At 39.8% G+C, this 21,894-nt stretch overlaps 1 protein-coding gene across 8 annotated transcripts in view; it reads right to left on the bottom strand.

The window, feature by feature from the left end:
* The window catches only part of LOC148110129 (interleukin-3-like), a 194,441-nt gene extending 173,914 nt beyond the window's left edge, over positions 1-20,527 (bottom strand). For all 8 annotated transcript variants that reach the window (XR_015724578.1, XR_015724579.1, XM_087862309.1 and 5 more), the window contains exon 1: positions 19,232-20,527. The gene's annotated coding sequence lies outside the window, so the exon portion shown is untranslated. The remainder of the gene's footprint in view (positions 1-19,231) is intronic.
* Positions 20,528-21,894: the final 1,367 nt, after the last annotated feature.

The following is a 21,894-nucleotide window of genomic DNA, read 5'->3' as shown; positions in this document are numbered from 1 at the left end:
AGGAATAGGAGACCTATACTAGAGACAGGGAAGCCAAGTCCCCATAACGCTTGCCTTTGAAAACCAGAGGGGCTTATCTTCTTGAGCTTTTACTGTCAGTAGGGCTTAACACCAGAAGCTTTAAAAATCAGTAGGCTCAGGTCTGGGAGAGTCAAAAGAACAAAAGGAAACAGTCTCCACCCTTTAAAGAAACAGCATAACAAACACCCCACTGAGACATAGCAAAGGACAGCAGTTTAAAAAGTGCCCGGGTTATATGGGAAGAAGATTGATTACTAATCTCAGAAGTCTGTGGTGGAGAAGTAGCGATCTTTAGGAGACTTCTCCAGGAACAAACGAGCTGTTGAGCATCATTTCTCTCCCCAAACCTCACCCTCCAGTCTAGATACTCAGACACCTGTGGGAACCAGTGTAAACACTCTCCACCCACCTCTTAACACCCTGTGCCCTCCTCCCACTTCTCGGGTAGACTAGTCCCATCCAGCAAGAGCCCCTACAAAGCATCTCATTCTGTAAGCAGACCTGGCAGTAGCCAGCAGCACTTCAAAGTGACTCTTCCCCTAGAGAGAAAGAAAGAAAACACATACACCAGTTCAGGTACAGCCCCAACAGTGAGCTGGAGGCAAACAACTGATCTGACTGCCAGCCCAACACCAACAAAAATCTCACAGGAGGCAGCACAAAAAGAATTCCCTTTAGTTCAGGGTCATTGAAATCCCAACAGACAGACGGGGGCAGACATCTGGTCTGACTGCAGGCCCCACCCACCAACAAAATCCTATCAGGGGGCAAAGCAGAGAAACTTCCCTGCAATTCCAGGTGACTACAGGCCAAGGGCAAACATCTGCTCTAACCCAACCACAAAGCCCGAGACGGCCCCAAAATTGTCCTTTAACCACACAGAGACCAAACCCTGCCTACAACAGGTTAAGAGGGCAATTGCGTCAAGCAGACTGAAGGCAAACACAGCTCACCGGTAACAGCAGGATGCAAACAAAACACACAGGGGACACCTGTGAAGCATCAGGTCTGGTGAACAGGGGACACTGCAAAGCAGAGCACTACAGTACCTCTTTATAAGGCCCCTACTATCAAGACGAGGAGACGCAGCTGAACCTCCTAATACATGGAAACAGACTCTCAGTGAGGAGACAGAGGAATATGTCCCAAATAGAAGAGCAGAACAAAGCACAGCAAAACAACTAAATGAGATAAGCAATAGGCACGATACAGAATTCAAAGTAACGATCATAAAGATACTTACTGGACTTGAGGAAAAAGTGGAGGAACTTAGTGACCCCTCTGACAAAAAGACACAAAATTAAAAAGAACTAATCAGAGATAAGAACTCAATAATTGAAATTTAAAATGCACTCAAAGGCGGCGGGGGGGGGGGCGCATGGGTGGCTCAGTCAGTTAAGCGTCTGCATTCAGCTCAGGTCATGATTCCAGGGTCCTGGGATTGAGCCCCACATCAGGTTCCCTGCTCAGTAGGGAGCGTGCTTTTCCCTCTCCCTCTGCCTGCCACTCCCCCTACTTGTGCTTGCACGCACTCTCTCTCTGTCAAATAAATAAAAATCTTTTAAAAATAAGATAGAATAAAATAAAATACACTCAAGGGACTAAATAATAGACTAGAGGAAGGACAAGATGAATCAGAGAGCTGGAAGACAGAGTAATAGAAAGCAAACAAAATGAACAGCAAAGAGAAAAAAGAATAAAAACATGACTAAGTTAAGGAAACTCAAGATATCATGATATGTAATAACATCAGCATTATAGGAATCCCAAAAAGAAAAGAAAGAGAGAAAAGAGAGCAGAAAATTTATTCAAAGAAAAAATATTGGAAAACTTGTCAAATCTGGGGAAAGAAACAGAAATTAAGATATAGGAGGCACAGAGAGCCCCCAAGAAGGTCCACCACAAGACACACGGTAATTAAAATGACAAAAAGTAGGGGCGCCTGGCTGGCTCAGGTGGAGGAGCACGTGACTCTTGATCTCCAGGGTCCTGAGTTTGGGTGTAGAGGTTACTTAAACAAATAAACAAAAGTAGTGATAAAATGAGAATTTTAAAAGCAGCGAGAGAAAAGAAGATAATTACATAGAAGGAGAAACCCTATAGGGCTATCAACTGATTTTTCAGCAGAAACTTTGCAGGCCAGAAGAAAGTGGCATGATATATTCAAAGTGCTGAAAGGAAAAAACCTGCATCCAAGAATACTCTAACCAGCAAGGCTATCATTTAGAATAGAAGGAGAGATAGTTTCCCAGGAAAACAAAAGTTGATGGAATTCATTCACTAAACCCCCCGGCTTATAAGAAATTTTTAAAGGGAATTCTTTGAGTGAAAAGAAAAGGCCATAATCAGGAGTAAGAAAATCAAGAAAGGAAAAAATTTCATAGGTACACACAAACATAACAAAAGTAGTAGATTAATCACTTATAAAACCAGTCCAGAGGCTATAGCACAAAAACAGTAAAGGTCTCCAGCATCTCTACAGAGCAGACTGTCAGGTAGAGACTTCCTAGCCGTGAAATGTATATCTAAGGTTCAATGCTAATTTTGCACCAGTGTCAGTGGTCAGGAGCACTTGGTAAGGTCCTTTCTGATGTGGGATTGTCGAGCCCAATGGTCAAGAGAGAATGAGATGTTTTACATTGCAAAAAGATATTTTTATTATAGCACAGGTAAAGGACCCGTGGGCAGAAAGAGCTGCTTTATAAGAGTGAGGAGCATGAGGAGTAACTGATTACATAGGGTTTTCTATCCTATGGAGGGGAAAAGTGTGTTAGGGCTCAGGAAATTGAGTCTATAGGTTTCTGGAAGTTTGACTATTCTCAAGATTGGACTTTTCTTGTAAATCATTAAGACGTGACAAACTGATAGAGTTTCATGTCCTTTATGACTGTGATCTTTATCAGCTGACCATTGGCTTTTTCCTTCCTTTGTTCGTGGGCAGTCGTAAGTGCCTGAGAAATGTTACATGTATCCCACTCCTACCTTGGCAGGGGCCATGCAGAGTGTCAGTTTCCCTTTTGCCCTCAGCTTGCCTTTTGTTATCTCATCATTTCCCCCCCGGAACAATTCCGAACCTTACATCTTTAAGGTTGTTGAAAGTGGAAGGTCTCATCTTCTGCAGCTTCTTCCTGCTAAATAGGGGAATGTCCCTACCTATGAGTCAACACTGGTCAGCTGAGAATGTATAGGGGAGTTATGAAAGACATAGGCAGAAGAGTCCAATCTGGACAGCAAAGAAGTATCTCTGTGGGTGCTAAGGACTACATGTCAACATGAAGTTATTGTAGTGATGGAGCCTCAACACCAAGTAGAGAAACACTGAAAAAGGCAACATATTAGAATTAAAATGGCTGTAAGAATGAGAAGTCCAGGGGCACCTAGGTGGCTCAGTCAGTTGTGTGACTGGCTCTTGATTTCAGCTCAGGTCATGATCTCAGGTTCCTGGGATCGAGCCCCACTATACTCAGTGAGGTGTCTGCTCGGGGATTCTCCTCTCTTCCTCTCCCTCTGCCACTCCTATGGCTCGCATGCTCTCTTTCTCTCAAATAAGTAAATCTTTAAAAAGAAACAAAAAAGAATGAGAAGTCCAACAAAGAGACCCTTAATAGTTGACCATAGTCCTCCTCAAACCAGGAACTTAACCAGTCACTGAATGAGAAGGAAATATTCAGCAGAGCCTCAATTTGAGTATGCATGTCAGTTAGTAACCCTATCACATTTTTGTGGTAATCTGGGGTATATACATAACATTCTGTTTTAATGAAGCATTAGGTTCCTCCTTGAGCTGCAGTCAGAATATCAAGACCCATTCAGTTGTGGAGGACCACCTTCTGAATTTGTGGGTGCCTATGAGTTGGGTCTGATCAAATGTGGGCACTGTATGCTTGGCTAAAGCCTCTATTTGTCGTCTTATATCACTAGAGGTGACTCCTGGGGCAAATACGGCTAAGGGATAAAACTATCAAGAAACCCTCTTAGTTTGTTGTCTAACTTTAACAATATTTCAATTATGAGGAATCATTGGCAAATGGGAGAAGACTTGTCTGGGAATATGGGCATCCCCAAGTGCATCATCCAATCCAATCATAAGCAAATTCAGACCATCCATTATCTCCACAAGTCCATAATTAACCCCATAAAATGGGATATGTTCCAGCTTTTAGAGGGCAATTTCATCATCCCAGCCACAAAGAATTGATCAAGGTGATAGCTGAGTTATACAATTGTTGGGGAATCCATCCCACCTTCCAGCTTGTTCAAATAATCCTATGCCCATGGGATCCTGTTAGTATCTCCACAGAATAACAGGCAAGATTGTCTATACATGAGCTATCGTGGCCCCTTCTCTGAATTTTACCTCAAGTTTTCTAGCTTGGGCAAACAACAAACATTTAAAGGCAATCAGAACTAGAATTTAACATCCACAAAGATGTGTTATTGAAACAACTTTTCTCTCTAAAATTATCATTATTTCCAGAGATAGACAAATTCATTCAAAAAACAAGTTCAATTTTAACAAACTTGGCCTAATTATTTACACAAGCTCAGCAAGAACAGTGATTGATCATATAGACCTTTTAAAATTTGCTTTGCCTGAACTTTTTATAAGGAATCTTGACTGAACTTTTAATAGCCTCTATAGGCCAGAAGCCAAGCCAAATACTTGCCATGAGACATGCCTGCAATACGTGTAGATTTGGGTGAATTCCTCTTCTCAAGGTCCCCAAAATATCCTGAGCTTCCTGCACCTGTCAGGAAATGACATTCTTTACTCACCTGATAAGGCTGCTGGGAACTCTGTAAGTAAGTATCAGGCCAACATTTCTAAGGGGATTTATTGGCTTCATGTTTCATAAAGTCAACCTTAGTTCCCTAAAGTGGTATGGTCATATCTGAGTCTATGCATGTCTCTTTCAAATATGACATTCCAGTCAAAGCCTTAGTAAAATAACCAATATTTCTAATGGTGTGCTGTTACAAGAACAGATTCTCCTTGAACTTATGTAAACAACTATAACTGCCATGAAAGAAAGAATATTCACTGAGTTTCTGAATTTCAGAGGGTTTACACAGAAAAGTCAAATGCTTCAATTTGTTCACAAAGTAATATTTTATACTTTTGTATATCATAAATACCTTAAGAGAAAGTTTCCTTAATCTGGAAGAGCAAACATTAGCGAACCAGCAATGTTTCAAACAAGAGTCACAGAACTATAATCATCTTCTTCAGCTCATTTAATTCCATGTTACTAATTCTTGTTTGAATGCAGCTATTTAGTTCTAGAAATTTTTTTTTTTTTAAAGATTTTATTTATTCGACAGAGATAGAGACAGCCAGTGAGAGAGGGAACACAAGCAGGGGGAGTGGGAGAGGAAGAAGCAGGCTCATAGCGGAGGAGCCTGATGTGGGGCTCGATCCCATAACGCCGGGATCACGCCTTGAGCCGAAGGTAGACGCTTAACCGCTGTGCCACCCAGGCGCCCCAGTTCTAGAAATTTTTACCTATTTGTTTTATGATTTTAAAGATACCAAAAACCCGCAATTGTGAAAAAAAGTCCTTTTTATGACTCTCCTTGAAGATGAAACTCATTTTGTAAATGACAAAAAACTATAATGCAGTTGACAAGGAAATTCAGTTATTTCTGTGACACGTTAACACTTTAATAATCAGAATATCAAGTGATGGCCTTACACCAAAACATATTAAAACTTTAGGAATTGCATATAAACTCTAGAATAGTTATAGAATTTGCCCAAACATAACATTTAACCGTGCTTCCAGAGTAACTTAGACCTAATTGTCAAAAAAGACTTCATTTACAATTCAAGTCTTAGGGAAGTTTGTTAAAAGCCCTCAGAAAGTTGTAAAGTACATGCCTAAATAGGATTATAGATCATTATAAAACTTAAATCTTATTTATTTAACCAAGGTGAAAATAACAGATTCCAAAGGCAAACATGTAGGGTTATATGGTTGTTAGCAAAACTTAGCTCCTTTAACATTGAGAAGTTTCACCTTTCTTAAATAACCAAATACCTGATAAAGACAAAACATAGAAACTTAGGTTTTCCGGGCAAAGAAAAGAGAAAAAAACTGTTTACATTTTTATCAAGTGCAAACCAACAATCCAAGAAAATTTTGGCTTTTTAACAGAGAATAAAGCAGAATTTCAATCTTATACTAGTATGCTTTTAAAAACCATCTGATGTGGAGAACAAAGGCAAAAGGAAATGTAGATAAAATTAAATTTCCTTATAACCTGCAGCCATTGACAAATACTTGAGAAAGCGTATGACATTCCTCCAGGAACTGCCAACTGTCTTAAAGTTAAGGCCTTGCTAAAGGGAAAAACAGCCTTAGCTAGGCAACAACTAGGCCTCCAGGATCCTGTAAGTCTTCTTTAACATACAAAAATGACTTTGGAAACTTCCCTTGTCTTTACCTCCCCCAACCCGAAAGTGTATCATCAATTGGTCAGCTCATTCTGTCCACAGGTCCTCACCCTGGGCTTCAATAAAATCATCTTTTTGTACTGAAAACGTCTGAAGAATTCTTTCTTGGCCATTGGTTCAGGGACCCTACTTCATATCACATTCATTTCAGCTTTAATCTTGACCACATATAAAATTCCCTTCCAAAGATTTCCCTTCATAAACTTCCTACTTTTTCATTCAGAGTTGCTTCCCTTATTTCCATCAGTCTTAATTACATTTCACAGAATTTTAATTCTTAGAAACCCTAGTTTCCAGGGAAAATTGAGTAGTAACTAATTGTGAACTGTTATATCAGAATTCTTTAGATCTGAAATTTATTCTTTTAAGATCTTATTTATTTGAGAGTGAGAGAAAGGGGGGGAGTGGGGAGAGTGGGGAGAGAGGCAGAGGGAGAGGGAGAAGCAGACACCCCGCTGAGTTCGATACCAGGCCAAAGTCAGACACTTAACTGAGCCGCCCAGGTGCCCCTAGATCTGAAATTTATAAATACATTTTATAATTTCTAAAAACATAGGTTTTTTCCACAGTACAATTTTCAACAAAGCATAAAGCATGTTTACCAAGAGACCCAAGTATCTTAGTTTCTCTGCAATAAGAAGCCAAAAGCACAAACCTAAGTTCAGAAATCAGTGCTTTACACCTATTTAGAAAAGGCCTAGATGTCCAACAAATTCAATCCTATATATCATCCAAGCAAAACTTCAAAAGTTTCAGGTTACCAAAGACAACAAAAGCTATCTTAACAACTACCCATGGAAACTCTGAGACACACAAAATTAACTATCATTTTAAGTCACCTTTTTGCTGACAAATTGCCACACAGATCATGAGCTTATTTGACCTTCCGCACACCTGGATAAAAGTTTTATATTTAATGCTGATAACTCCAAACACATGTATATCTTAATTAAACCAACAACCTTAAAATGGTTTCAATAATGTTCCACCTGGGTATACTTAAAAGTCAATCAATTTGCTCCTCATTGTCAATTTTTTACCTGGGACACTGGTGGGGAAATCTCAAGTGGGCAGTGTAAGTCCAAGAAGTGCTCTTCGCTCCTTAACACTGAGAGGAGGAGGAGGAACCAATGGTGGCAGAGGCACAGAGGAAGGTATAGGAACCAGTTATGCAGGCTGCACCCAAGGCGGTGCAGAAACAGGAGGAGGGGTAGAGGAAGGCAGAAGTGCTCTGCTGCCTGGAAGGCTGGAGGCAGCTAAAAGCCCAGAGGGCAGAGAAAGAGGTCTACGGGTCCTAAAGCTCATCAGCTTGAACAGATGAAAAGACTGGTTTCCTTTCCACCAACAAATGGAAATAGGCAGTCCATATTAAGCTGGAGAAGACAGGAAACTTCACCGAAACAAAAGGAGTTTTGGCAGCTACTTGGAAATATTCCCTAAAGTCCCCATTCCAAGATGGGTTTACCAAAGACAGTTGGTTCCAATTATCATGGCCTAATGGACAGAGGTACACTATGTCCAGGCCTTCATGGCCCTAAATCAGGACCCCTCTGCAAGGGCCTCTTGCAGAATATGTTTGGCCACTAACCAGGCTAGAAAACCCCTTCCCAATATTTTGGATGATAACTGCCTAAATGGGCCTCCTCTGAATAAACCCAGGTTGCTGGAAGAAACATGGGCCATCCCTGACAAAGGGGACACTGACTTTCTCTCTCACTGTTTCTCCTAATAGACCGAGGCTACTCTAACCGTATGTGGGGGCTTCTCCCTCATTCATTTCCTGGGTTATATTAGCAGGGGATAGTAGAGGATCAGTAGAAGGTTGTATGCCAACATACAATGGTCTACTGGTGACTATCTCATATGGAAGGAGTTTATGTTTCCAAAAGAGTGTACTGTGAATAATCAGTAGAGAAAGAGGTCACACCTTAGCTCAATGTTTATAATTTGAGTCATGTCAAACACAGCATGTTGGATAAAGAAATGCAAAAATCAAAAAAAATGGAATTTTCCTGGGAGCTGGGGAGAACCAAGTGGCAATCTTGGATTTCCCATAGCCTTGACTGTTCACTGAATTTACAGCCCATCTCAATCTAATTCGGGAACAGACTGTTGGCCATGTCACAAGAACATCAGGATGGTAAAAGTCTGGCAACAAGACGTCATTCTTTGCAGGAACAGAATGAACTTCATCTACATGTGCCATAACCTTTACAGATTCTGTTGCTACTGCCTTTGCATGAAACTTACCAAGGACAGTTCCCTGATGTCCTGGTTCAGTCCTTTCAGTGTGAGCTTCAATTTTGATGACAGTAATTTCAGAAAGAAAAACAGCACTAAGAAGACTGTTTTACTTGAGTATTTTTTATTAGGGTCCCAGTGAATGTGAGGAAACCCCTTTCTTTCCATAACATTCCAAAATCATGGACAATCCTGAAAGCACATTGGCTATCACTATAAATATGAACAATTTGCCCTTCTGCTGTTATCTGGCATGCTTTGGTAAGGGTATGGAGCTCTGCTTGTTGGGATGGTTTAGCTTGTGGGAGATTTCTCTTTTCAAATACTTCATATTGGGTGGAAACAGCATGGCAGCCTGAAACTCCCTTTCTCATTTTTATGACAGACCCACCAAACACAAAATTAGATCAGGATTAAAGGGGTGTCTTATAAATCAGGACATGGTGTCAAGAAATGGTATGTTATTACCTGACAGTCATGGGGCTTGCCCTTGTCAGGCAGGAGTGGTAATGTAGCAGGACTGAGAATGTTACAATGTTTTACATGTAGATTAGGTGGTGAATGTAGAAAGATCTCATTAAAGGACTCTCGGTGATGGGTATTGAGGAGGGCGCGTGTTGGGATGAGCACTTGGTGTTACACGCAACTAATGAATCATTGACACTACATCAAAAACTAATGATTTACTATATGTTGGCTAACTGAACATTAAAAAAAAAGGTTAGTGGGCTGCACAGAAATGTTGAATTAATTCAGAGTTAACAGACTTTTGACAGCTGGTAGAGTTTGTAAATGTCATTTCCTAAGGCTAGATCTGCTGAGGCTTCTACCAATTTTGCAGCTGCCTTGAGGTACTTTGTTTTTTTTTTTTTTTAAAGATTTTATTTATTTATTTGACAGAGATAGAGACAGCCAGCGAGAGAGGGAACACAAGCAGGGGGAGCGGGAGAGGAAGAAGCAGGCTCATAGCTGAAGAGCCTGATGTGGGGCTCGATCCCACAACGCTGGGATCACGCCCTGAGCCGAAGGCAGGTGCTTAACCGCTGTGCCACCCAGGCGCCCCCCTTGAGGTACTTTGGATATACCCAAGCAATTAAATGAAGTTTTACGCTACAGTAGGCGGTAGGCCTATGTTTATTACCGTGTTTTTGTGGGAGACCAGGTCTTGAGTCTCTTTCACATATAAATAAAGGTGAAAGGTTTTGAATAGTTCAATAGCCCTAGGGCAGGTGGCTCTTGCAGGGCTAGGTTTGGTTTTATAAAGGTCTATTCAAGTTTATTCTCACAGGAAAACAGCTCCAGGACTGAAATTTTAGTAAGCTCACAAAGCAGGGAAGCAAATAAAGAAAAATTAGAAACTCCTAGCCTGTAATAACCAGCTAGACCTAAAAATCCACAAAGCTGTGGATCTAGGAAACTCCTGGTTTAGCGTAATTCTTTTTGGAGAGAGCTAGATTCCTTCAGCATTTAGATTATGACCTAGGTAATGAACAGTGTCCAGAGAAAACTGTAATTTTTTTTAGGTAACTTATGTCTTTTTTCAGCTTTACAGCAACTAAATGGAATCTTTTATGGATGCCTCTTTGGTAAATGAGCACAGCAAGAAGTCATCCACATATTGTAAAAGGGTCAATTCCCAGTGAATTGGAAGGTACTTAAATTTTGATGGAGCACTTGGGAGAAATAAGAAGGGGCCTCTGTGAACCCTCAAGGCATCACTGTCTAAGTATACTGTCAATTGTTGCAAGTAAAAGCAAATAGATACTAACTGTTGGGATCTATAGCGATGTTGAAAAAGGTCTACAGGAGTAAACCATTTTGACTCTGGTGGAATTTGTGACAAAAGTGTTCATGTTTGGAACAAATGAGAAACAGAGAATAACTACCTTCTTTATAACTCTTAAATCCTGGACAAATTACTATCCCCTCCCATCATGTTTCTGAAGCAGCAAGAAAGGAGTACTATAAGGGCTAGTACAGGGAATTAGATTAACCTCTGGATGATTAGTCTTATATTGGTAGTGTGATACTTTGTATGGCCTCAGGCTTTTAACACATATTGGGACAATTTAGAAAGAAGTTCAGTTGTATCTACTTGAACTTTTATATGCTCTGCACTTTTTATTCTCCCAATGTCAGTAATGAAGTAGCCCAAACAATTCCAGGCACCTCAATTAAATTAAGGATTTCTTTTGAAATTCATCTTCAGTATCAAGGACAGATGTAAAGAACATTATAGATCAGATTGAGATTCTGAGGGAACTCTAAGGTGAGGTCTCCACTGGAGGCAAACTGTATTAGCCCTTTGAATTTAGAAAGGAGATCTCTAGCTAACAGATTGACCAGGGCTGTATCATACAGCAAAAACAAATATTTTTCATTGAAAGGTCCCAGTCATTTGTACTGGTTGTGATATAAATTCTCTCTGAACTTCATTAGTACCCCCACTATGGAAACTTCTTTTTCATTCTGAGGGATTTGTTGTGTATGAGAGTGGGGTATAAAGCAGAAAGAATAGCTCTGGTATCCACCAGAATTTGTCAAGGTTTTCCATTAATTTTAATTTTGTTTCTCCTTGGCTACTTAAGGATATTATTGGTAGCAGTTTACCAGAGGGTCCCTGTCAATTTTGGGAGGGGACCATATGGATATTTGATTATTAAGGAATTTGTATAGGACCTTATAAGACAATTTTTTCATTAGTGCCCTAATTGATTACAAGTGAGACATCAGCTCCTAGGCCAGCTTATTAATTACAGACTACCAAGAAGAGTAAACATGGATGGCCTAGGTATTGTTGAAGTCTCTGGCCTTGGAGCTAGTGTAGTTGTAAAGACATTAGTTCATGATCTCGGTACAAAGCCTTTCAAAGTGTTTGGTACAGTCAGTTCAGTTAATCTTGTGGCCTCCCATCCTATTTTGTCTTTTTATTAATCCACTAATGCCCGAGATAATGCATTCACAAATAAGGGAGCTATAGCAGGTTGGGTGGCTTTATTTATTGTGTGGAAGAAAATGCTTTAGGAAGAGTGCTTTCAGATGGGCCCTAAAGTGTGCAAAAGATTCCATCTTTCTTTTGTTTTCATTCTTGAATGGACCAATTAGTGTGGGCAGGGAAAATGGCAATGGCTTGTAAAAGTTCAATTGCTATTTTGTGAGCGCTTTCTGGTTGAGGATCTCAAATATTATCCTCCATGTTTGGCTTTCTTGCTTCCTACACCCATTTTCGGGCTTCCCCAGGTTTGACCAACAGGTACACAAGCTGATAAAGATTTGGCAGCTTGGGGTCATAGGCCCTGTTAGAAGGTGAGGGAAGGACAATAAAGTATCCCCCAAAGTGAGAAGGTACTTTGAGACTGGAAAATAAAGCAGGCCACTCCCTATGGTTTACACAGTTTCAGACAGGGTAACTTATTGACAGGGGGAGTTGGGCGGATGACAATCCATTTGTGCAGTTATTCGCAGCAGTGTCTTAACCTCAGTCTACAGATTTTATAGAGAAAGGGGATGCACAGAGGAACACTGTAGTGAGATCAAAAGGTCTGAACACACCTCAAAGAGTCTGCAAGCACCTAATTGACAGCTAACCTTGAATTCGATCTTGTGGCACCACCCCTCAGTTAGGAAGGGGAAAGACTATGTTCTCTCTAACAGATTAGGGGAGGCCAAAACAAGCCTCCCTGTATCCCAGTCTTGGTGGGCATTTCGAAGGTATGTATATTAACTTACAATGGGCCCAGAACCCATAGGCCCAAGAGAGGTCAAAACAAGACAGAGGACCAAAGATTGAGTCAGTATTGTCAGCACTCCTACAAGCCCCATTGAAGACTCTATAAATTCTGCAAAAAACTTTTGTGCTTCTTCTGGAGTGTTAGAAATTTGACCAAGGGGTGAAAGATAACTGAGGGGATTCATATGCACCTTCATGTAACTTAATTTTAAAACTTTACTGTTTAACAGTCTCCCAGGGTAGAAAGTCAGTTTTAGAGAGAGAATTACTAAATTTGAGTATTCCGGTAAAGAGCAGTAGCAGTCACATCAGTCATTAGCCTTCTGTAATGAATCTCTCCATGAAGCTATTTTAGAATCTTAAAGCCTTCTGGAAGCTTCTACTTTCCAATTAAAAGAGGTATTCCATTTCATTCATTTAATTCAGGAATCCTTACTTTCAAGTGCCCTTCTCAAATAAACCATCTTGTATTAACTGTAATGTTCCCCATAAAGGCCCCTGTAATTCTAGACTGTTTTAGTAAAATGTTGCCATTTCCAAAGATATTCACAGTTCCTGGTACCATAGTTTTAGACATAAAATAAGCATGCGTGCTGGAAAGTGGTGCACTTGACTCTAAAATTTAAGAATCCCATTAGCTAAGCCTTTGGGTCTCTTGGAGCTGAACTAATACCTAAAAGGGATATGGCACTGAGTTCAGGTTTGTGCAAGTTTTACAGTGTGCCTCACTGCACAAATGTTTTCTTGAGGTAGGCAGGTGACTTACCATCAATCTAAGTGGTTCTGTAACCAACTTATCCTAACATAGGAGTCTCTGAGTTCGGAAGCAAGGCATTCTAATAGCTCTTAAATGCCTAACCTGTGCCCACCAATTTTTAGGGCTTTTTGGCCTCCAAGATCCCAGCTAGCAATAGCCTTTATTTACACAAAACAAGACAAACAAATGTGCACTTCAGCACATCAGGACTAACTAAAATATGTCACAGTGGACTGGCCAGCAGAAGGCCCCATGTGCACCACCAGCAATTCCCTGAATCAACTAAACCAGCAAACCCCAGGAAATGAGGACTGCAAATGGGAAATGGAGAAAGGACTCCAATGTGGAACTGAGGACTAAATCAAGGGCTAAGTATTAGTGCTCCATTAGTGCCTCCTCTGTGAGGCTAGAATGACTCGTTAACCCTGGACTGGAAAGCCCATTAGATCAGTAGCTCAAATGCAAAAAAAGAACGGGGCTGAAACTGAGAGGGACTTACCAAGAGCCCTCAGAAATGGCAAGACTATGAACTCAAAAGAGTTCTTGGAGTGCCACCCCTGTGTCTCTCCTTGTCCCTAAATGCCGTCAGAAGTTCACTTGGGATCCTGATGTTGTCACCAAATCTATTAAAAAACAAAATTTAACCAAGAAATTTGAAGATCTAATTGGCGTTTTAAAATGTTTCATGAATCAGGCAACAATCCATCTAGCAAGTATAGGGGAATTCCACCCAAGTTAAGCAAAAGGAAGGTTTCTAAAAGCAAAGATCGGGGATATAAAAAGGAATTTATGAGAAAGGAATGCATTGTTTACGCAAAGTCACCCTTCTAAGAGGAATGGAACGAGGTCTATCAGTAAATTTCCTAGTAGTGCCAAGAATATTCCATGTTGAGTGATTGAAGATTACACTCCCGGAAGCCTGAAACTAGTTAAGTTAGATATTAAGTCTTGTTTTGTTGACACAGGGCCTTAAGCTAAATAACTCCATCATGGGCCTATGGTTTTCTCTTTAACAATACTTATGAATATCTCACAATTTAGCATCATATTTAATGGTGAAGGACAGAATGCTTCCCTGCTAAGATCAGGAACAATACAAGGATGTCCACTCTTGCCCCTTCTGTTCAATACTGTACTGGAAATTGTAGCCAAAGCAATAAGATTATTTTTAAAACTTAGAAAGGAAAACATAAAACTGTGATTTGCAGACTACAAATAGAAAATCCAAGAAATTCATAAGAAAACTATTAGAACTGATCAAAAAGTTTAGCAAGGTGACAGAATATGAGATCAATACACAAAAATCCATTGTATTTATGTATACTAACAATGAACATTATAAAAATGAAACTAAGAAAACAAGCCCCTTAAAACAGCATCAAAAAGAATACAATACAAACTTAAATGTGAGACCTGAAACCATAAATATCCTAAAAGAGAACACAAGCAGTAATTTCTCTGACATCAGCCATAGCAACGTTTTTCAGGATATGTCTCCTGAGGCAAGGAAAACAAAGTAAAAATAAACTACTGGGACTACATCAAAATAAAAAGCTTCTGCATAGTAAAGGAAACAATCAAAAACAAAAAGAAAACCTAATGAAGGAGAGAAGATATTTGCAACTGACATATCTGATAAACTGTTAGTATCCAAAATACATAAAGAATTTATACAACACACAGAAAAAACAAATAATCCAGGGGTGCCTGGGAGGCTCAATCAGTTAAGCGTCTGCTGTTGGCTCAGGTCCTAATCCTAGGGTCCTGGGATTGAGCCCCACACTGGGCGGGGGGGGGGGGGGGGGGGCTCCCTGCTCAGTGGGAAGTTACTTCTCCCTCTGCCTGCCACTCCTCCTGCTTGCACTCTCTCTGTCAAATAAATAAATAAAATCTTAAAACAACAACAAATAATCCAAGTAAAAAATGGGCAAGAGACATGAACAGACATTCCTCCGAAGAAGACATACAGGTGGCCAACACACACATGAACAAATGCTCAATATCACTCACCATGAGAAATGCAAATAAAAACCACAATGAGATATCACCTCACACCTGTCAGAATGGCTGACCTCAAAAACACAAGAAACAATAAATACTGATGACAATGAAAAGGACAAGAAAGCTTCTTACTTCTTGGTGGGCATGCAACCTTGTGCAGTTACTATAAAAGCTAGTATGGAAGTTCCTCAAAAAATTAGAGGTTAAAAAAAATACTCTATTTGGTATTAACCAAAGACTACAAAGACAAAAATTGAACCCCTGTTTACTGAAGCATTATTTACCATAGCCAAAATATGGAGGCAATCCAAGTGTACATTGATAGAGGATTGGATAAAGAAAATGTGGCATACACACACACACACACACACACACACACAATGGAAGAATATTACTAAGGCATAAAAAAAATTGCAACAACATGGATGGATCTAGAAGGTATAATGCTAAGTGAAATTAAGTCAGAGAAAAACAAGTATCATATGATCTCACTTATGTGTGGAATCTAAGAAACAAAACAAAGAAAAAAAGAGACAAAGCAAAAAACAGACTCTTAACTATAGAGAACAAACTGGTGGTTACTAGAGAGGAAGAGGGTTGGGGTATGGGTGAAATAGGTGAAGGGAATGAAGAGTACATTTATTGTGATGAGCACAGAATATTGTATAGAATTGCTGAACCACTATATTGTACACCTGAAATGAATATAATACTGTACATTAATTACACTGGAATTTAAAAAACAAATAAATATATTTTTTTTAAAGGAATACAAGAGACACCTGGTTGGCTCAGTCGGTTAAGCGGCTGCCTTCGGCTCCAGTCAGATCCCAGGGTCCTGGGATTGAATCCCACATGGGGCTCCTTGCTCAGCAGGAAGCCTGCTTCTCCCTCTGCCTGCTGCTCCCCCTGTTTGTACTCTCTTTCTCTCTCTCTGACATAATAAATAAATTTTTAAAAATCAAAATAAAATAAAAAGAATGCAATACATAGAAGCATATTTAACAAAAGCATAAGACTTACACATTGAAAACTACAAAACAAAGATGACAGAAATTTTTAAAACTCTAAATAAATGGAAAACATTTTGTATTTGTGGGCTGGAAGACTTAATAGTAAGCTGGCAATACGCCCCCACACTGATTTAGAGATTCAATGCAATCCCTATCAAAATCTCACCTGGCATTTTTGCAGAAAGTGACAAGATGATTCTAAAATTCAGGTGGAAATGCAAGGGATCCAGAACAGCCAAATAATTTTGAAAAAGAACAAAGCTGAAGGACTTCTATTACCTGAAATACCAGGAAAGTCTTCCCTTACGGACAACTCTGCTTAGTCCACTGAAATAAACAGGCAGGACACTTATTTACCTATTAGTAACTTGAGGTCAGGCTCATGATACCCTCCCTCACTTCCCCATCCCCCCAAATACTTCAGTAATAACTCGTAACCAGGGAGTAAGGGGTCATCTCTCTGAGGTGATAACGTAATTTCATCCAGAACTCTATAGTCCTTGTAACTGTCTCCCTTGACCTGACCAATTAGGAAAACTCAATCATTTGCTTAGTCCTTTTGTTTACAAATTATTTCAATTGTTCTAAGCAATAGGCTATTTATTATAATAATAAAATTATGGAATTGACTATTGTCCAATTTCTAAAGCTATGGAAATTAGCTCAGAGTGTCATTAAGTTAACTTGTGCGAGGTCACCCAGTAAAATGGTAACTTATTGTGTAACGAGGATAGAAAGAGCTTACAAAGTGAATAATCATGTTCTAAGTTAGTATCAATTAGTTCTGATACAGCATTCAATGAACTCTACAGGTAGATAAAACAAGTATTTCCCTACTGTTTGGAAGAAACCAATGCTCTAAATATTTAAGTGATATGTCCAACTGTAGACATTTGTTGATGATTTACTGGTGGCTATTTCCAAAACTTGAAATGTGAAAAAAGAAAATTTAATTAATTTTACAAAGACTGTGGTTTATAGAATTTTTTTTCTTTTTAGATTATATTGAAGTGACTGTAAATGTTGGAAATGAGGAATTAAGCCAACTTAAACAGGGCATTGTCATAGTGTTATTTTGCTTTTGCTAAATGACCTCAGGAAGAAAGCCTGGTATTTCTCTTTAAAACAAAACAAAATAAAACAAAAATTATCACTAAAAGAGAAAAGGCAAGCCATTAAAGCAAGAGCATATCTTTGCAACATATAGAACAGTATAAAGCTTGCATCCAGAATATGTAAAGTGCTCCTACAAATGATTAAGAAAAACTATACAAAAATGCTCTAGAGACTCAAAAAGAACTCATAAAGAATATCCAAATGGCCATAAATATACGAAATGTGTTCAGTATCACTCATAATCAGAGAAATGCAAAACAAAACTACAAGATACAATCACACACCAGCAGAAAGTCTGAAATCTAAGAGTGTGACAAACACAAAAACCTGGTAGGGAAAGAGTGCAGCGGAAACTCTCACATATGGTTGGTCAGAGAGAAGATACTACTGTTTTGAGAAAGTGCCATAGTTTAGTAGATTCCAATGACCCAAATCTTCCATTCTTATGCATGAAATGAACAGAAAGTGTGTGTACAGGAAGCAAGTACAAGAATATTCATATCAGAGTTCATTATATCCCCAAAGTGGAAAAAACTATACATCCATCAATAGGAAAATGGATAAAATATGATATAGTCATCCAAATGGAATACCACAAAATACTTAAAAAGAATGAACTACAGTACTTAAAGGAATGAACACAAAAACAACATGAGTATATCTTAAGAACACTAAGTTCAGAAAGTAGTTTGTAACTGATGATGTTAAAAGTGGCACATTTAAAAATTAAAAATTGAAGTGTGAAAAAAAAAACCACATAACACTGAGGTAAAATAAACTAGACAAAAAAGAATACACAATAATCATGCACATAAATGTCTTAAAAAGTAAAATTACAATTGCTAAATTATGAAACTGAATTATTTCACAAGACCACTAAATTTAAATATTTAGTTTTAGGGGCTGTTCTGTATACTGTAGACATTTAGTAGTATCCCTAGCCTCTACCCTCTAGATGCCAGTAGTATCCTCTCAGTCATAACCAATTTGTCTTCAGTCACTCAAAATTATCTTCGAACCTTGCTAAATATTCCTGGGGGGCGGCAGGTGTGCAAATCATGCCCAGTTGAAAACCACTGCTCTAGAGATAGGAGGAAAATGGAGGAAGAAGGCATTTTACCATCTTACTCTGTTTCTGTTTTACCTAAATTGTTTAGAGGGAGCATGTACATAGCTGTTCTTTATGTAATTAATAATTTACAAAGAAAGCCTATTTCCTCATGGGTAAAATGGGAGTATATACCTAAACTCCTGAACTATAAATATTAAAACAGAAACAAATCAATTTCTTGGTACAGTTAAAAAAAGGAAAGAAAGTTATTTCACATGAATAGTTATTAAGAGCAGTGTTGAGAGAAGATGGAATCTGGAACAATGCAAAAATCTTGACTAGGAGAAACAGTTATTTTTGCCATTCACAAAGACAGGCAAAACAGAAATAAGAACAATTTACAGGAAATAAAATGAGCCTGACTTGGGATATATTACAATGGAAGAATCTGAGGGCCATTTAAGTAGAGCTGGAGCTGCTATCTAGAAAACAATAAAAATAAGAACTAAAGATTCAAGAGTTATCAATACATAGGTAGTACCCACAATCATGAGCCTTCAGAGAAAGCAATATGGCCACAAAGAAACTGACCATAACTGAGGAGTGAGAAATTGTACTCAGAGAGATAGGGCAAAACAAAACAATACAAAACAAAAAAAACACCAAAAAATAAAAAAACAGAAGACAGAGGGATCATGGAAGCCAAGAGAAGAGTTTAAAAAAAGAATAACTAAAGTCTCCTTAGATCTCATCTTTATAAAAAAGAAAAATTACGTAGGCTATTGGAAGAAGATATGAAAGAGATTCAACTCAGAAAGAGTAAGGTGAATCTCAAAGTAGCACTCACCATTAAAAGAATAACTCTAGAGCTGAGAAATCACCAGCCCTACAAGCCATCAGAGGAGGAAGGTTCTATTAAAAGAAAAGCCCTCAAATCTCTTGTACCTCTATCTTCTTGCAGGTGTACTCTGGTCCTCAGGAGAGGAGCAGGCTACACTCTCACTAGCAAACACTTTCTGAAAGGTCTGCAGCACTCTGGCCTCTGACCAAAGTAAAGTAGATCCTATTTGGACTATGAAACACACACCACTCAGAGTTAATCAGAAACTAGCATGCCTGGGCTCCAAACTTTTCATTGTAGATGCTGCTTCTAAAGATCAAGCTTCCATAAACATGTCTGATGTATTAATTCGGGTTAATGGTCCATGGAGGCTAGAATACAATGTATTCTCACTGTAAGCTTCTAAATCTAATGGGTATCTATGAAAACATTCTTCCGCATTTTATCATTATTTCGGAAAGCCCTAATCCAGATCTGTGTTCTTGAACTACACCAGGTCTGGGAAGCTCCAAAACTAGAGGCAAAAATTACTGTACACCATTTTAGGGAGAAAGTCCTTGATTTTCATAAGATTCTCAAGATGGCCTGTCACCCCAAGGGTTAACAGGCACTGTAAGTGCATATTTTCTTACCTCGGGTCCTATTTATGATCATTCATTTAATAATTTGCATCCATTCTTTATTTTCACGTGGGAAGAACAGGTAGATACATCCACTAGGAACCTGGATATAAGCGTCTAGAAGAGAACTTAAGAGAAAGATTTGAACGCAAAAAAAATATTTTAACACCTCATAAGCATATAAACGGTTGTTAAAGTAACAGGAGTGGATAAGAAACTTCCTCCTACAGGATAGCATTATGAAAAGGAAACTGGAATTAGATTATGGAACACATAACAGGGAATTACACATACAGGAGAAAGGTGGGCTGATGAAGAAGAACCAGCAAGGGAGGCTGGGAAAAAACGGAGAACCAAGAATCACTAACTGTGCCTCAGTTAAGGAAAAAAGTCAGAAATACCTACTGAATTTGGCCACTAGGAGGCCCCTATCACCTGACCAGAAAATTTCAAGGAATTAGCTGGTACGGCCTTACTATGTCAAAAAATGAAGACAGGGAAGTGAGAGGGCAGTAAATACAGCATATAGTTTTAAGTAACTTGCCAGTGAAATCAAGAAAATAGACTAGATGACAGCCAAGAGAACATAGTGTACAAGGGAGGGTTTGGTTATTACTTTAGTGAGGTTCAGCAAATTCACGAGGTAAGGAAAAAAAGACTTTTCAGACAAGACAGTTATATCTAGACAGTAATTTCGGGGGGGGGGCTGCTGATGCTCCACATTGCAAAAAGCATTTTCAGAAAGGCACTGAAAGGTTCCCTTAAAATACAAAAGTTTGGCTTTGTCTAATACCTATGACCTTTTCCTACCACCTACCTCTCTTAACCCTCAAACGCTTTACAAAAAAAATTATTTTCGGGATGACTGGGTGGCTCAGTCAGTTGAACATCCAACGCTTGACCTCAGCTCAGGTCCTCATCTTGGGGTCATGAGTTCAAGCCCCACGCTGGGCCCCACACTGGGCATGGAGCATACTTAAAAACACATATACACGGGGTGCCTGGGTGGCTCAGTTGGTTAAGCAACTGCTTTCAGCTCAGGTCCCGATCCCAGGGTCCTCAGATGGAGCCCCACATCAGGCTCCTTGCTCAGCGGGGAGCCTGCTTCTCTGTCTCCCTCTGCCTTGCTCACGCTCTCTCTCTCAAATACATAAATAAAATCTTAAAACAAAAATAACCAAAAAACCCCATATATACATTTAAAAAAATGTATTTTCCCCGACTTCAAAAGAATAACGAATCTGCACAAAAGCTAAACAAACCTCCACAAAGTAGCCTCAACCTAGAAAATGATTTCCAAGACACCACTGGGAACCTGTACATCCCACCTGAGGGCACACTCTCTATTCCACCTGTCGAGGAAGCCCCTCACAGCAACAGAGCCCACACGAGTCCGCAGCCTCACCAAGCGGGTTCTGAGCGGCTGTCCCGGCTGGACAGACCTGAAGCGAGAAGCGGTAACAAGCCCTAAGGCAGGGCAGCTGCAGGTACAGCGTCACCCACGGCTCACCGACCCAGACCATTTCAACCCCTCACCTCTGTGAACACCGCCACAGGTCCAAAGGCTTTCCAGAAGCGTCTGGCACCGCCCCTTCCGGAGGCTCCTACAAGCCCTGCCCCTTCCTGCCACCTCCCGCTAGTTCTCTTCCGGGTACTGAGCTCCCTAGCGAGAGCATCTTTCAATAACTGTCCGGGGTGCAAGGTGCAAGAAGGAGTTTGAAGCGCGGCAAACGCCTTTTCAGGCTCTGGCGATAGAGAAGTGGAAAAACAGAGCTGCTTCCCTCAAGGAGCTTCTATTCCAGTTGCGGGAACCGACCATAAGCTAATACACAGTAAATATATCATTTAACGGACGGTGGTAAGTGCTATAAAGAAAAACAAAGCAGGGTAAGGGGGAGGGGAATGAGGACCCAGTTCCTTCCTAGTAGTCATCAGTCACCTGTCTGGTAAGGCCTTTCCGGTAAGGTGGTATTTGACCAGCCCGAAGGGAATGAGGGCCGTAACTCTGTGACTACCTAGAAGAAGAACGTTCCAGGGGAGTGGGACCAG

The sequence above is a fragment of the Ursus americanus genome, chromosome 5 (assembly GCF_024610735.1).
Source record: "Ursus americanus isolate L20-20 chromosome 5, mUrsAme1.1.p, whole genome shotgun sequence".
Classification (NCBI taxonomy): domain Eukaryota; kingdom Metazoa; phylum Chordata; class Mammalia; order Carnivora; family Ursidae; genus Ursus; species Ursus americanus.
The sequence above is the reverse complement of the archived record's forward strand: the minus strand, read 5'-3'. Positions and strand labels throughout refer to the sequence as shown.